This window comes from Pezoporus occidentalis, unplaced genomic scaffold (assembly GCF_034315485.1).
Source record: "Pezoporus occidentalis ecotype Australia unplaced genomic scaffold, CSIRO_AGI_Poc_V1 ctg174, whole genome shotgun sequence".
Lineage (NCBI taxonomy): Eukaryota > Metazoa > Chordata > Aves > Psittaciformes > Psittacidae > Pezoporus > Pezoporus occidentalis.
The window spans coordinates 97,904-115,990 of record NW_026913576.1 but is presented as its reverse complement, the minus strand read 5'-3'; the positions used below and the strand labels follow the sequence as shown (position 1 = coordinate 115,990).

The 18,087-nt window shown below is 41.0% G+C and overlaps 1 protein-coding gene across 13 annotated transcripts in view; it reads right to left on the bottom strand.

Annotated features, from left to right (window-relative positions):
• Positions 1–18,087, bottom strand: part of HIVEP2 (HIVEP zinc finger 2) — a 140,550-nt gene that overhangs the window by 24,566 nt on the left and 97,897 nt on the right. For all 13 annotated transcript variants that reach the window (XM_062614256.1, XM_062614255.1, XM_062614262.1 and 10 more), the window contains one exon: positions 657–701. The gene's annotated coding sequence lies outside the window, so the exon portion shown is untranslated. The remainder of the gene's footprint in view (positions 1–656; positions 702–18,087) is intronic.

Sequence of the window (18,087 nt, the reverse complement as noted above, 5' to 3'; positions counted from 1 at the left end):
GCACTTTTTACCTTAGATCATCTAACTGTTTTTACAAGAAGGTGTTTATCACCCTTTTAAACTACTTTTAAACACTCAAAAAAAGGTATCAAATAAGCTTTCCAAATACAGCACCGTTGGTACCTTTCCACACCTCCATCTTCCAATCACTAATTAAATCTTAGTGAGAATGTCTTGCTAGAGGTAAAACATGCATTACAGAAATGAGCTATGACTGTATTTATGTGACTTTAGCATTTATGATTTCAGTGTCGAAACACTTCCATCCAGCTATGCATGTACTTTCTACGTTTAAATGCAATAGGTTTCCACAGCTCTATTATAAAGAAGAAAAGCTCAAAGAGATGATTTTCATAGAAAAGTACAGCATTTGAATTTGAAGAACAATGTAGGCTTCCTGCTTTCATATTATCCAAACACACGAAATTTTCTGGATGAAACACTGAGAATTATAAAGCCTGTCATGATATTAAAATAGCAAGGAAAAGGATAAAAAAGAGCAGTGTTAGAAATATTGGAATACTTTTCATTCCTGTAATAGGAAAATTGAATTTGGCTTGAAGAAACATAAGCAAAGTGCAGGAAAACATACAGATAATGGGAATATATGTTTTGATGTTGTTTGGGTTGGGTTTTTTTTAGAATAAAGCAATTACCTGCATCTTCTAAGCATCTAATAGGCATGACTGTCTTCAAATTTCCTGTAGGAAAAAAAAAAGGAGTCATAAGAAATTCTTGATATTAAGTATAGATGCTGAAGTTTTCTATTCTTTACAGTAGAGACCTGAACATTCCACTTATCCATCACTGGAAAAAAATTATGTTGTGTCTTAATAGTTCTGAGCAACCACATTTTGAAGAACATGAGCATAAGTCTTTCCAAAGTACTTACTTAGGTTTCTAGCATGTGGAAGAATAACTGCAAATCTAAACTAATGCAGGCTCACCTTCCTGAATCAGTAAAAAGAGAGCTGCTGATGTCCCTCTTCATTCCTACACCTTTGTTAAGCCTGGATTATCCGTGAATCCCATTGGCAAATCCCCTTTCAATGCCTCTCTCCAGCTAATGCTTTTAAATTCTGGGCCTCTCCTTAAATGGTTCAGGGACCAGAACAAAATCTTGGTCAGGGTGTCAACACTTAGGTACAAGGAAATGTAGTAAAATGCGAGTAGATTTCCAAATCAGTTAACACCAGTGGGACACTACTCAAGAATGTATGGCTGCCTTCTCGAAGAAGAAACCTACAGACCAAAGACTTCCATGACTGCCACGACTTGCCACTTGTCTGACCATCACCAGACCACAGGCTAATCTCAGTATCACTGAAAAGACTGGCACAGAAAATAGGGAGCAAGAACAATATCATCGATGTCAATAATGATGCCAGTGTACAAGCACAGATGTAAAGGAAAATGTGTATCTTGAGAAGCAGAAGCAAGGAAGAGAGGGAATATTCCTCATCGGGAGAGCATAAAGTAATTAGCCTCCTTCAAAGAAAAATACTTTACTCCTTATTAGACAACTTTGCAAGTGGTGAAGAAGAAACTTCTAGAAGATGGGAGTATTCTTTCTGTTCCGTACACCCTCTACTGACAGTATCTTTAGGGAAGAAATCTGCCAGTCATGGAAATGTAACAGCACTGTGTTTTTTGTGAGCAAAAGATGATGCTAATATACTTCCAACAGTTTTCTGTTCTGGACAGAGACGTCCATTACAGAGTTCGAGCCATTCTGTGTCCTGCTATTTGCAGAACATTCTATACAATTTTTCAACCTACACTATGAAACACGTATAGACTAATTACAGGGATTATTGGTGGCTTAGGTTTGGTCAGAGTCACTCCCCTGGGGAAAATAAATCCCTTTCCAGAACCAACATAATAATTTCTGGTTTGGTTTGAGCTGCCATCCATACTGTCAAAGACAGCTCTTGGTTTCTTCTCTCTTCCCACCCCATTTCCCCCACGAACGGTACTTTGGTCTACCTGGAGAAATCAAAGACACTGCAAAGCTAGTGTGCATTCTGTCTGTTTTTTCCAGTCAAGCCTCCAGATCATCTACCTGCATCCACAGCCTAGCTTAAGCCAACAACAGACTTCCATTTTCCACCAATTAATGTTCCTCCTTTAGAAAACACCATATATATAGTTTTGCATATTGTTCTCCACCAGACCTATACTATTCAACACACAGAAATGCCCTATATTTGAAGTACTATGTATTTAAAACTAAGGAAGTAAGGATGATAAAAATGCATGTTTTGTTTAATAACTTTGGCAAGGTTCAGCTCCACTGGAGTGACGAAGAGGAGCCCACCTACACAGATCAGAAGCCGGATGGGAGTTGCGTTGAGCACATCGTTTGACAGGAGGTGCAAAGTCCTGCCTGGCTGGGGGCCAAAGCCAGGTTTCCCGGTAGGAATGTGGTCCAGGAGCCAGCTCCCCCAGCCACACTAACTGCACTATTTGCCTGCTTTAAACCAGGACATTTTACGTCTGTGAAAACTTTGAACATAAGATTACTAGGAAACCAGGAGCTGTATTTATGTCAAATGCACCTACTAAATCAAGGCTTTTAAAACTTTCTAGAAAGGAGCATTATCCTGTTGCTCTTTTTCCTAAGGTGCCGTTGTGAGCTGAATGCAGGGGACGTATGTCTGGTTGACTGCTCCAAGATTATTCCTTCCTTTTTTTCTTTTTTTTTTTCTCCCCTTTTTCAGACCATTAAAATGGTTACACTCAACAGCTTTAAAATAAAATTTGGCAAAATACAACTTTTACTACTTCTCAGTTTGTAGCTCATATTACAACTCTTGCAAGTGAACAGACTGGAAGCGTATGTCTTCCAGGCTAAATCCTGAGTGCACCATACAGAATAAATATTGACTCTAGCGTAAGGACTAAGGGTCAGTTCCAGCCCTGCTTTAAATCTTTTCTGTCCAGCTCTGCCAGCACAAAGCCGTCCTAAACCCACACTAATTGGCCCCTGAAGAATTTGTATTCTATAGGGCAAGCGTTAGCAGAGACAAGCTGCAGTGGCCCCTATGAAATCCTTACACTCTTGCACATACCTCTGCCAAGACCCTTATTAGGCAAGTCTAGTTTATATCTGGGATAAGCCCAGCAACCAAGCAGCCTTACAACAAAAAGGCCACCTCTGAGCTCTTCCCCACCTGCCACTGAGAAGAAAATTGCCTTGGCTTTTTGGTAAGAAAGACAGCACACATCTGGCTTGTTGTCCTATCCCACATTTCCCTCTGCCCCATTAATGATATTCCCCAAAGAGCTATTTGGTGTTGACATCCCAGTGGAAAAAAAAAACAAAAACCAAACCAAACAAAAAACTGAGAATCCTAATAAAACATTGATTTACAGCTTCTTCTACTTAGGCAAAGCCATAGGTGGACTAAGCCTGATGAAGGCCACTCAACCAGTATTCAGTGTGCGTCTCTGAACTGAAGGATTTAACAGGCATGAAGGTAGGTAAGCATTTGTTCATCCTTCTTTGCAAGGTTATATATTCATTCCTGGACTGAGAATGTTATACACCGACATGACAGAAAAAATCCAGTCTTTAGGGTATATAAGTTTTGGCATTTTACTCAACCAATTGAAAGCTTTTTTATACTGCTTAACACCACAGTTGTGGTCTTTGAACTGTACTTACTAAAAAGATAAGGCAGAAGAAACACTTCTTAAATTTACCAGCTTTGTAAAAAAGGCTTCCTGTTCTTGACCAGAGAGATTCTCTTTGCATTTCCAGCAGCCCCTGGCTAGGGGTCCCATTTGACTGTGGTTTTGTAGCTGGACTTCTAACCTGTCTATTTGAACACCTCTAGGAATGACTGTAAATTCCTATGTCAACCACTGGCACTTGGCAGTCTTGAATTCCTGGGGAATGCAAGGATGCCTGTGATTTTGTGCAGTTTGGCAGGAGTCGTAAGACATCCTTTTACACATGCAATTCCAAAAAGGCAGCCCTTTTAAAACACATTAGGTGTATTTAATTTAATTTACTGCTTTCTATATTGCAATTGCTGTTGTTAACTCTTCACATTTGAAGACATTAATTTGTTCATTTAATCCCACCCCAGATGTTCTACCTACCCTCTGGGTTTCAGTGCTTTATTGAATATATTGACAGTCTCCAAAACCAGTCAGAGAATTACGGTTTTGAAAATACTCTGAAACATTTAGAGTAACACATGTTTTTTAAATTTGGGCAGCTGCACTAATCACTACAACGTAATTTTTTAAATGTGATTTAAAAGTGCTATTCAATACAAAACCAAATACTGCTCCACAAGTACACATAGCACACTGTGAATTTACTATTAAATGATCAAACAAACTCTACTAAGCTTTCTTGAAGAGAAGCTATAGGGCAGGATGTGTTCTCCACTGCTATGCTGGGTAAACACTTGTGCTCACAAGGATCCCCCCACAAGCCAGGAACTGAGGGGACTGACTGTGAGGATCCAGTTACAGACGCATCAAGGATAGACTGCGAGCTTACTGTGACCGAATACCGACTTCAGGCTTTACTCTAAGGTTTCTATGAATGCACATTTGTACCCCTGGTAGTTGCAGGTTTTAAAGGACAGAATCTGTGCACATAAAACTAGAAGTGGTATAAAACCTGGCATCTTGATTTATGTAATTATTATTTTAGAGGTTGCACCAAATCTGGTTCATATTTATTCAATATTCTCATATTCACAGGATCACAGAATGGTTAGGGTTGGAAAGGACCTTAAGATCATCTACTTCCCACCCCCCTGCCATGGGCAGGGACACCTTCCACTAGACCAGGTTGCTTAAAGACCCATTCAACCTGGCCTTGAACACTGACGGGGATGGAGCACCCACAGCTTCTATGGGCAACCTGTTCCAATGCTGCACCACTCTCACAGTAAATTTCTTCCTTATATCTAACCTAAATCTCCCTGTTTAAGTTTGAACCCATTACCCCTTGAGAACTATTCTAGAATCTCAGCCATTGAGAGATGGCATATAACAGTGCATTTTAGATAGCTGTAGTAGTATTGATTATTTAATTCATTTTAAGGCTTTACCAAACTCACCTTAATCTTGTTAATTCAGTTAATTCAAACTATTATCTGAGACCATTATCTGAGTAAGCTGAAGAAAATAACTGGAACCTGTTTGCTTAAAAACATGCTGAAGCCAACTTAAAAAATAAATAAATAATCATATCAGTTGTACTCTAACAGCCATTTACTTTAACTGTAGGAACTTTTACTTTCCTCAGACATTTCATATAAATGTCAATGGATACACGATGTGAAGAACAAGACCCTCCTTTCCTCTGAATGTGATCCTACTGAACCAGCGGTCAGGCACACACCATCCCTTCTGTGGTGACCTTATAGAAAAATCAGAATTGTTTGAAAAGTCTCTCATTTGACTTGAAGGAGCTCTGAACTGATATGAGGCTTGACTCAGAGCAACTAAAAGGAGACAAATTATTCTAACAGCAAGTAAAAGTAAGAGCTAAATTCTGCTCTACACTTCGCTGGTATGAATCTGAAGCAATGAGTTGCAAATCCAAGAACATAATTCCAGATTTAGTCCTCATAGGAATCAACAAAATCAGGCATCACTTAGGTTTAGGCTCTTGCATCCTGCACACTAAATATCTGAGGTTATTTGTTACAAGGTGAAAATAAATTAATCCAACTCCTCTAAGAGGTCTACAGAGAAACTTGTATTGCAATATATGTTCAATTACAGATTAGTAAGAAAACAAAAGTGATTTTCTTTAAAAGATCCTGGTTTGCATCATGAATGCTTAGAGCACAGCTGCAGCAAAACACTCAGTTTTTGCTAAGTTAAGTATCTCAAATATAATTTTAAACTGCCAGTCTCTATAGAAAAATAGCACCACCCAAAAAACTTAAACTCAAGCTGAATGTATTTTAAGAAGCTATTGAAGAAGCCTACAGCAGAAATGCCTTAACACTGACCTTTTCACTATAATGACAAGGATTGCTCACTTAAAGTACATCACTATTTCCTATCTCAGCATCATACGCAATGTACACACTACTACCAGATGGAAAGAATATACAAGAAAAGCTTTCATGTTGCCAAAGTCCAACTAAACACCTAAACACTCTTATTTCCACAGGATGACTCTATATATGTGTATATATATATATATAAAAGAGAGAGACAAAAAAAGAAAGAGACAAAAAGCTACACAGGAACCAAATTAATCTTAAACACTTCCTCCTTTAAAGGTAGAAGCCTGCAAACAAATGACAGTTCTACTCCTTGAACTGCACGTAAGAGTTTGTCAGAGGTGCTTAAGCATGTCAGATAATACAAGATCTAGCTCTTTTGACAGACCGCTTCCAGTGCGACATCCTGAATTTATCTCTATACAAAAGTAAGATTGAAATTATTCAGATATGAAACTAAACAAGACAATTATGTACACTGCTAATATCACACTGCTATTTATTTCCCTGGGGAGCAAGTTAAAAAAAAATGAAAATGGGTGAGTAAAATACCAATATATCATTTCCCAAGTGGACCTTAAAATGTGATGGCAGAGCACTGGCAGATCTGACAGACAGCACTTTCAGTGTTATTAAAATTTCAGAAGGTAACAAAGATTTCACAGTCATTTTACCCCACTCCTCAGTTTCTCTTGAGTCATATTACGCAGTGACTTAAAAAGGTGAGAGCATCTCCCTTGCAAAGAACAATGAGAAACAGATGCTCACCATTAAGGCCCCCTTTAAACACTATTTTGATGGCTGAAGTTAGGTTTATATGATGCCTAATCCCGTTTGTCCTAACCTGCAGAAGAATGAGTTCCTCCCAAGGGTGAGTTAAGTAATAAGTAAACAGTATTAACTAAATACCCATTAACAATGTATAGTAGCATCCAAAGCAGTGCTGATACAAATGAGCTCTTAATTCTTGGGCTGCTCTTTTCATCAGCAGAAACTCAACTCCATAAAAATATACAAGTGGGAAATAGTTTCTAATCACTATTTCTATGATTACTTTTTTCACACCTTAAGCGTAGAAAAGAAATGGAGCTTTTGGCCCTGCTGATGGTCCCAAACTATTGTAATGTAAACAAATGGGCACTATGTAGCCCCCAAAAAGCTAAATATCTAAAATACGTGACAAGCAAAGGCTCAGACACTAATCAATGATGCTGTATGATGCCACTGGGACTGCAATGAAAGTCGTGCATTTGCAAGAAGTGGTGAAAATTACTGAGATTAAAGAATTTTTTCTCAATTCAACACAAAGAAACGTGTTAATCAGAAAGGGAAATTTCTCACCTTATAAAGGACAATTAATTAAATTATGAATTAAGCATCACTTGTGAAAGATAAAGTGCATGCAAAGAGCAAGACACCCATGTACACAGTTTGTAGTAATTTCTAGATTTATAAAACATCATCTACAGTAAGAAGGGTAGGAACAGTGTCACTGTAGAGTTCAAACTGCTACAGCTGTCAAATATAAGAACTTTCCTAACTGAAATTATATGCAAAGGCTGAAATGCCTCTTCATTTTCACACAAGAACTGCAACCTTAGGCAGCCTCTGGGAAGCACAAACCTATGCTGGTAAGTAGCCGCTAAGACATACAGCTTTCCCCCAGGTTTCCTCAGGAAAAAAGATATCAAATTATGTGTAAACATTGCATTACTTTTAGGTGCAAAGTAATTATTATTCTGTTGCCAAATGGAAATTTTGGACAAATACCAGGGCTTTGCCTAGCATTTTCATCTTAGGGTGAAAATATCACGGAATTTTCTGGGAAGTGAGGCTTTCTTAGTTTAGAAGTTACACAATCCTAATTATGCAACCATGGCAGATTTTGCGAAGAGCTATGCCTCCTTTCACACCATGTCAGAAGAAGCCACTTGCACACCACATGAAAATATCAGTGTCTTTCAAACACTTTCTTGAATGAGCAAATGCACTGTCTCTGACAAATGCCCTCACCAAGGGAAGAATTACATAGGAAGACATTTATAGTATCTGAGCTTGTGTTTGTTTTTCACTGACACCGATTATTATACGAGCTTATTTTAAAACCTGTGATTGTTTACTAAGGCCTGTGGTCGCCACATGTCGAAACAAAAACAGAGGTATGCTAAACATCAGTAGCATGTTCTTACCATACTTTTTCCTGATTTTTTTGCACCCGAAGTAGAACGGGCATTCACAGCAGTTTTCTTACAATACAATCTGAACACTTTGTTAAAGCTAAACTGAGATTAGGTAGTGCCATGGTTTAAAATGAACCCAGGACAGGCAGTAAGACCCAAATCCTGTATTTTGCACAGATGTCACAACAGTCCAACTCTGCAAAGCCCAAATATTCCATTTTAACTAGTTACTCAATATAGTCACTTTGTTGTAGCACATGTAGTCGCTTAGTATTGCCTAAAGATATTTAGTATTGTCTAAAGATGCCCCATCCCTGGAAGTATTCCAGGCCAGGCTGGATGAGGCTTTGAGCAACCTAGTCTACTGGAAGGTGTCCCTGTCCATGGTGGGGGGTTGGAACTAGATAATCTTTAAGGTCCCTTCCGACCCAATTATTCTGTGATTCTCACCACTACAGTGGTAATATAAGATACATTACTATGACTGCACATTTAAGGACACTGATTTCTTTACAACCCGCAGGATGCCTGATGGAAAAAAAAAAAAAAAAAAAATTAAAAAAAGCCCTTTAAAATAATGCTGGCCATTAACTTCCTTGTTTTTTATTGCACGAAGCATTGGAAGTCAGTATGCAAAATATTCAATTAAGTCAGAACACATCTTTAAAAAGTCAGTAAAATATGCATATACTTTCTGCTGCATTTTATAGGTATACATGAAATTCCACACTTTGCAGTTAGGTTTCTTTCTACAAAACACAATTCAACTGTGTTTATTAACAAGAGCATCACTCTCCTGAGCTAACACCTCTGAAAAGATTCAGGTCTACCAAAATGCCTGAATCTGCACATACAACCTGTTATTCCACAGGCCTGTGTTGATATTTGACCTACAGGCCAAGCTGACAGCTCAGTTACAGATTCTCGATAGGCACAACGCAGTAAAACACATAACATTTCTTGGGAAAGACACTGCTCAGGTTTCACGATGACTTTATATCAGACAAGATTAGACCAGAGTAGAGTATTAGAGGACATTCCTAATACAAACAGCACCTTTTCATATATGCATGAAAGCTTCATACACACGTAATACAACATCATACCAACTTTGGAAACTACTCCAAGGAAACCTGCAACATGCAACCACTATCCTATACTTGAGTGACACAACTGGATGCCAAATCACTCCTACCCAGGAAAAGTCAAAGTAAGAACAGCAAAAATCCTAATTTCACACACAAGAGCTCAGCAGGCTCTAAGAGGACATTTTCAGGGCTGACGATCTATTGAAAGTGAAAGCAACAGATGCTCAGCTCTAGAAAACTCCAGACAGCTTCATACAGGGATCTCCTTCCTCATGCTTGGCAGATTCCACCAAATTTGGTTGTCTTTCCATTATTACAAGTGGAAGTGAAATCAGCTAACAACCTGGCCTTAAAGTCCTCTGGGTGCTTGTGATAACACCAACAACGCTTCTAATACTACAAACAAAAGAAAGCATCACCAACATATAATCATAGAATGGTTTGTGTTGGAAAGGACCTTTACAGAGTTTAACTCCCAAATGTCCACATCCCCTTTACACACAGGGAAATGAACACATAGAGTACACACACAAGCATATAGGGCTTTATGTTTGCTAAGCTACACTTTAATTAAGTACTAAATGTTCCTTGGGACAGCTGCTAACAATCTGAAAAACTGCATGGCAAACCAAAAGCATGTAGACTATACTTCTTCAGACTAACGTGCAATGTTTTAGCTCTCAGATCACCTAAGACAATTAATCAACTTGCTTGTTCAATTGAACTCTTCCCCCTATGTCTCTCTTTCTCTCCCCCTTGCAGGATTGGAGGACACCCTGTTCCTCTGGAGCTGGTGAATCACTACATGCCAGCAGGCCCACTCAGTTCCTCAAAAGACACAAAAGGTGTAAAAATAGCTCATACTAATGAAGCAAGTACAGCGTCAGCAGCCAGATGAGTGTGGGTGATCAGATAAGGTTCTGTTGATGCAAAGGGCAAATTATTAAGAGAATGCTTCTCCCTCTCTTTTTATTAAGCCTTGCTCTTCCTTCCCTGAAACCAGCCCTCTGCAATGCCTGGTAAATGACAACTGACAAGACTGACTCCTCCTGTAATTGCAAGTTTCATACCGGCGCAGGAAGTGGTACCTCACTATGAGCTGAAGGTACAGAGGAGGTGTCACTAAAAACAAAATAAATAAATAGAGAGGCAAAAATAAAGCCTAAAAATAGCCAGGACTATCCGCTGAGTATTGCTGTGTGGGTATATTTAGCTGGTCTAACACCAACTTTTCTTGTCAAAAACACAATCTTACCTTTATACAAAACAGCTTCCTGTTTCTAAACATAACTTGAGAAACTTGAGAACAGGGGAAAATTCAGATTTTGAAATTGCTCCTTTTTCACTGATAGCATGAAAAGATTAAATGTCAAAAGACCAGGTAGATCTTCCACATGGCTTTTGCACCCTGGTATCACGTAACAAATAGATGAGAATTTGCTATTAAGACATCCTAATACAACCCGTCAGACTAGGTAACAGATTCAGAGTTAAAAACAGAGCTGCTTCTCAAAAAGAAAGCAAATTTCTCCAGGGACCTGAAATGAGACCCTCACAGCTGAAGGAAAGGGGACAAGTCCTGTGCCAGCTCTGCTGCCTGAGCCAGCACTGCCCTAAAGAGAAGACTGTGCCCCACCAGAAGCAGACACATGTGCAACTGCAACTCGTGCCCACAACTGTGTATGCCACACACATAGCAGACAAGAAGTGCAAATGCACCTCATAAGATGCAGTTGCACTTTTACAGCCCTGTTCTGCAAGTGCCACCTACTCTGAAGCCAGTTCAAATCTCTTTACCAGCACAAATGAGATTTTTAGGGAGGGTGTGAGTAACATTTAGTCCCATTTAAGGCTGCCTAATAAAGCAGCACGAGTATAAATGACAGTCTGGCCAAGTGATAGAGTTTAGTATCTTATCAACAGTATTAAGAAATGCTTCCAACCGCACATTTGCATTTCTGATTCCCAAGTACCTGTACTTAGAAGAATTAATGAATGCACTCTGTGTATGTCACCGCAGTGAGTGCTCAGTGCTCAGACACCATGTGCTATCTCCCTGGCTGCAGCCAAGGGTTGCCTCCCACTCAGGAACAGGAGGGCTTGTGTCACTGGCACTTGCCAGCCTTGCTCATGGTGCTGACCACACTTTGAGCCCTCTCCTCAACTATGTCAGTAGTCCTGCAACTTTCACAGGTCTAATTGCAACAGGATGAGCCACAGCTGCGTTCAGCACAGATGTTCAGAGATGCCCAGCGATCTCTCTTTCACTCCCCCTAAATAAAATGAGAAGGCAAGGCAGGTCCCAAGGGCTCTTAAGGATGTCTGCAACTATTTAAAGTACATAACTGCACTATTACTACTGGAATTAATACACATGCCAACTTTCTAGTGCCCCCCATGAGCTGTGCAAGGAAACAGTCTTTTCCACAATTATGGTTTTCCTATTTAATATCGTGACTCCTTTGGCTGATGCTTAAATGACGGTTTGTTCATTATTATGCAGCCCTCCTATGTGGCTCCATATACCTCACATCAATCGTCCTGGGGCTGGGGTTAAACAAAAATGCCTAGATTTATACCAGACTTTTACTCCCATTTACAAGAAGAAAAAAAGCCCACTGTAAGAAACTGCCAACTTCACATGCATAATTCAATTAAAACGATCATTCTGACATTACAATTTTTATTTTCTTCTCATTTTAAGATTTAAAAAAAAAGTAACTTAATAAGATTATATTTGTAACATTAAATCCAGTGGGAAATTGAGAGTATGCTCTTTCCTTGATATGCTCTGGTTAATTCCCATTGATGCAACCATTCTTTGTTCAGCATCATAATTTTGTCTTTTCATCCTATGCCTTAGCAGCAAATTTAATAGTCACTGATTTTTTACTAGAATAGATAAACATTGTGATGCAAGACAAATCAGCTGATGATTATTATTCTTCAGACAATTTAATTTTCCTCTGAAATGAAGAGTAAATGTTATTATATTAGAGGAAATATGAAAGTAAAAATAATTATTAATAGGTTTAAATACTGAAGACCATACTCTGGCAGCATATTTACATAAAGTTAATGAGACAGTATCATATTCCCTCAACCACCATGGCATTCTTGAGTTATAAGGCTAAGAGCATATCGATCAGAACCTCAGCCTATCCCCACCACCCAGAAATTCTGTTCAAGTACCAGTAGTATATTATTCAACTTCAGAGCCTGGTGGCTGCCCCTCCAGCTCCCCATGGGCTGCAGGGGCCTGCAACAGCCAAGAGGCCACCTCAGCCCCCTACACCTACATGGGCCTTTGGCCTTAGGCTTTCAGTGCCCCCGCAAGAGAAAGCTCCACCCGCGCACAAATTCAACTTCAACCAAGGAACGGGCTGACCCAAGAGTAACCCGAGGGAAACAAATGGTAACTTTTCAGTCAGATGCACTCCGTGCTGGGTTGGCACAGCAGAGAGATAGGATGGGGCAGTCACAGATCAGGGCAGAGCAGTGCAAGGGGCTGCATGACCACATCCAGCCAGCCCTGTTCAGCGCCACCTCCCTCCTTCCCCGGGGGCTCCAGCACAGCCAGCTTGCCTTTGCCTAGACTTCTCTGCTGCCTGAGCCATGATAAGGATCTGCTGGGCTGGTACAAAGCCACTGGGGGTTCAAGAGTACAAACCCTTTGTTTTCTGTGTCACATACAACACTTGGTCACAACGGAGGTAAGATAACCATACAACCTTTGCTTAATAAACATAAAATAAACATAAATAGTTTGTGTTGGAAGGGACCTTCAAAGGTCATCTAGTCCAACCCCCCTGCAATGAGCAGACTTCTTCAACTAAAATGAGCAGAAATAAAACATAATAGGACAGTAGCTCTCTTCATTAAGTTCCTGCTATGGACTTTCTCCACAGAATCACAGAATCAACTAAGTTGGAAAAGACCTTCAGGATCATCAAGTCCAACCATTAACCCAGGACTGCCAAGTCCACCACTAAACTATGTCACTAAGGGCCTTGTCTACATGGCTCTTGAACACTTCCAGGGACAGTGATTCCACCATTTCCTTGGGCAGCCTCTCCAATGCCTGACCAGCCTTTTGGTGAAGAAATTTTTCCTAATATCCAGTCTAAACCTCCCCTGGAGCAGCTTAATGCCATTACCTCGTCAGCCAGTGTTTAAACTGTAGGTGTTGGGAAATTATTGTCCCAAATGCAAGTCCATCCCTAACTTGTGCCTCCACCAGCATGCAGCTCAAGTGGGGTGGGAGATGAGACACACAGGCAGCCTGCACCTCAGGTGGGACAGCACTGCCACAATGTCACTTTTCACACAATGGAAGTTTACAGTTGGTGACAGCACTGCTGACTTTGTTCCCTGGGTAGGGACACCCCACCGCAGGCAAACAAATGGAAGCAGGGAGCACCAGCAAGGGATGATAGCAAGGGAGATTGCAACAGGAGCCATGTGAGGCAGTAAGAAGATACGGCATTAAGTAAAAAGGGGCTGGTCTACCTCCTCTCTCCCTACATCCTGCCGCAGGTCGCTTTTCCTGTCCAGCTCCCTCCCTCCTTTCCCTGTGCAGCATTGCTTTCACTGGCATGCGCTCCCCTCCCAGTCACCAACACGTAACACACACCACGATTTATGTCACTTCTCCGGCCTGGACTGGCATCTCCAAGGTGCGAGCAATAGGTGCAGACCACGAAAGGTGAGGATTAATGCTTTATTGGCAATTACGGTAGGCAAGTTGCTCAGCTCATAAAGCAATTTTTTATCCTTGTGAAGACCTGTAGGAGGTGGGAGTAGGCTGCCATGGGCCTGGCGCCCGCTATGCACTGACATATGTCCTCACAGCTGTGAGAAAGGGCAGGTCCAATTAGGTGCGTTGTATTATTAACGTTCCACTGCTGCTCATGTATCCTCCCCTCGGCCTCTCTGCCTCCCAGCTTGTGTAATGCACCGACACCTGCACCCAGGAAAGCACAAATGGAAATCTGGTTGGGACACTTTTGCAGTGTTCCAAGGGGGCGGAATGGCTGAGAAGTCGAACAGATCACTGTAACTAGGATCCTCAAGCTAAAAGATGAGAAATACGAGATACCCGCCCTGCCAGCAGTAATAATTACAATGTATTATTAACAAAACTCAGGTTTCATTATTAACCTAACTCGGGTTTCAGGAGCTGATCTCACCCTAATCACCCTCCAAATTACACCCAGTGTTTCCCTCAGAGCTGAACCATTACCAGCAAGGAAGGCTGCTGGTAACTATTAATCTGAAGAGAAAGCACAGGCAGAAATGAGCTATAAATACCATAATCAAATGGGTGCAAAAAAATTACAGACAGATTTTAAGTTGCCCGAACCCAGGGTGACCTCATCACTCAGATCTGATCCTGCCAGAAAGAGGGAGCCTGTAACTTCAAAGCAGCTGAGAGGAAAGGGCTCTCAGTGTGTATTGCACATGGCACAGATGATGTGACCTTGCTTTTGCAAAGGACTGACTCTGTTCCCCTCCAAGGTGTCAGTAAAGTCACAGCTCCTCTCTTGGATTTTAAAACATGAGTAAGGCGACCTACATGTTAGCAATAATGAAGTAGCCTGTGATCTTCGTCATGACCCAACTGCCACAACAGAAGACCCTTGCTCGATTTTGTTCCTCTACCAAGTTCATCAGAGCAACTAAGATCTTCAAAAGCTTTTTCTCAACCTCTGCATGTGAGATGAAAATGCCATTTTAATTGTGGATCAGTGAGGTCTGCTTGAGTAAAATAACCCCAATTGCTCAGATGCAAGTGTGTAACAAACATCACTCTTCTAGCAGAGAGCCTGATTGCCCTGTGAGCACCAACAAAGAGCTGCTGGTTCATTAGAATGAGCTGGAGGAGCTGCTGTTTGCTTCTTCACAAGCTGGAAGTATATTATTGCAAAACCACTACGGACGTTTGATCCAAAATTCAGCCTCTGATTTCTGATCAGCAAAGCTTCAAAGCAAAGAAGCTATCAGCCTGGTAGTTTTTTCATAGCTTTCTTCAGGGTAACACTTTATTTTTCTCCTTGATCTGTTCAAGGATGCCAAATATAATCTTAAAATACAATCTGGGCTTTTATATTCTATGTAAACCTCCTTAGCAAAAAAAAAACAAAAAAAAAAAAGCAAGAACAGAACTGATGTGAACTGAATTGCAGTTTCACATGACATCTGGAAGATGCTGGCAGCTATGTGCTATCCTGCAGCCTAACTGCAACAGGACCTCGCCAGAAAGGGCAAAGGACAGAGGAAGGCCAAAAAAGGCCAGCAGAGGTGAAAGGCAGCCACGCTTCCTGCTGGCTGCTTACAGCAAGTCTGGATGACAGGCAACCAGGCAGGTGGCAGAGGAAGCATCTTGTTCAATGGGGAAATGATTTGCTGAATCACACCAAAGGGCAACGTGGCAGCTAGCCCTGCTGAGATGTCCAGGAGCTACTTTTGTCTGTTGCAGTAGTCCCCAGCTACAGTTCTGTACCTTCTGGGTGCCCACATTGCTGTGCTCAGGACTGTCTGCCCGCCCCCTCCTTCGCTTATCATAGAGCTTGGATAAAACATTGCCTTGCTTTATGCTTTAAGAACATGTATTTCTGTTTCTTTTTCCTTCGCAACCATCTTTAGAAAGAACACTTTGTGGATGGAAAACATAAATTTAATTTCAGGCAGATACCTGCCTCAGCAAGTCTATCAGGAGCAGCTTACTTTCTCCAACTCAGACTCCTTATGTGAATACATCCACATATGGGCTTAAACATATCTGCATAAAGAGGTCCATTTGCCTGACTGCTAATGAATGCTTGGCAGTCAGAGCAACACGACAAGCGCATCCAGTTGTTTTTCATTTTTTAAAGAAAAGGATACTTACATCTCCATGAACAGTGCTGCTGAGTGTGCTTATGAAATGCACCACCCACGTATTCAAATTTAAATATTAACATTGATATGAAAATTAAAGGTGCAAAGAACAGTAACTTTTTCCCCACCTTCTTATGCAGTTTGAGTCAGTTTGTGGGAAAGTTAATGGAAATATTCCACCACTGAAATGGAAAGGATATTTATGCCTTTAATATAGTGGAAAACTCCACATGGGATGCTCTCAGAAAAATCACTCAAATGCTGTGCCCTCAGCCAGCTGAGAGCTTGGGTAGGTCAGCTTTTTGCATAGCCAGGACCATGTCCTGCTTTTCACCTAAGGTGCTCATGAGGATTGGAAACCAAAACCTTCTTTTCCAGCAGGTCATGAATTAAATAACTATAGTTGGTTTCTAGGATCTCTTTCCTTTCGCTAGCAATCTCAGAGCGAAACAATAAAAGTACTGACACTGTAAATTAGTTCTAGAAGTATCTTTTTAATCACAAAGCTGCTGCAAGGTATTTCTTCTCCAGTAGCAGTAACAGTGAACTCAAAAGCATAGAGCATCTGCCAGCATTAGAAGAAGAGCACAGCTAAAACCACAGGTCCCACTTGTTAAAATGCTGCCTGTTACACGAATTTCATCTATGCTAACACTCTGCTAGAGCAGTCCAGGTAACAGCAGCAATAACCAACAACAAGGAAAAAGTTAAAGGAGCACTATTACAAATGGAACACTGACATAAATGGTTCACTAACATTTTTAAGTCCCAGTGGTGTTGATCCACCCATGAGCAGGTCTGGATTTATAGCAAAGGAAAGAGTAAGTGCCTGACTACCCCACAGAAAGTTTCTATTTCAAAAAGTGCCTGCATTGCCTGAAAATGAAGATCACACTGCTGAAATTACCACCCATACAGTATTTTCTGTTTCCTCCTTGGGTTTCTTTTTCTCTCTATGGTAAACTGAGCTGCTCTAAGATTGTTTTTCTGTGATTTTCAGCAAAAGTAGATACATAAGGAACTGTGGACAAGCACCAAGGGCATCTAACCCACGAGAGACTTAGCCTTTATCCCCCTGAGAAATGGATACAACACCAGTTTGAGTGGACTCTGAATCCTAGTTATAATTAGAGAGAAGGTGAAATCAGGCAAACCTACCTCTTGCTCAAATACTATTCTTTCCTCAGTATCCCTCTGCTCTCCAGAAAAATGGGTCTTCCCCTTGTTGGTGACCATCTATACAGGCACAGGATCCAAACTGTTTCCCACTGTGTCCTCCACATCTGCATGTTGTCTACCTCTCTATTGACAACTTCCAATAAAAGCTTCCTTTAACAGTTGTCCTGACTCACAGGTTGGGGGGAGGGAAGCTGACCTTGCTGCAGCATCAAGAGCCTCTGACACATTTTGGGAGGCTGTGGTTTTGGGTCTGTAAGAATTCAGCCTTGTTTTCAACTAAGGTTTACAGGTTGAACTTCCAAAATATCACCCTATAGCTCCACATCCGTTAGCAACCTGATATTGTTCAGTAGTTCCACTCTGCTCTATTCAGGGCTTTAGCCATATGTTTGGCAAATTGGCAGTACTCACCAGCAGAAGAAAGTTTCTCAGAAACACAGCCACCCAGCCTCCTGGCTGGCTCCACCTCTTGTCCACCCACTCCCAGTTTCAGACATTTCACATTCCAAAACTGGAAGTGTCTATGCAACATAAGGTCACGTTATTGCACAATGCGCTCCGCTCCTTCTAAGAGTCACTGCATCCTCAAAAGTACATCAACTCTAGCAGCAGGAGAGCTGTTTACAGTGCCTTTCTATCGGAGTGGGAGTATTTTCTCCAAGAATCTTATAACAAGGACATAAAGTGTATGACTCTTCCCTACATTCGGTAAAATTGTTACCGAGATGGCATTTATCTAATACTTCCACATAAGCATTCCTTCCCCTTTAAGCTGCC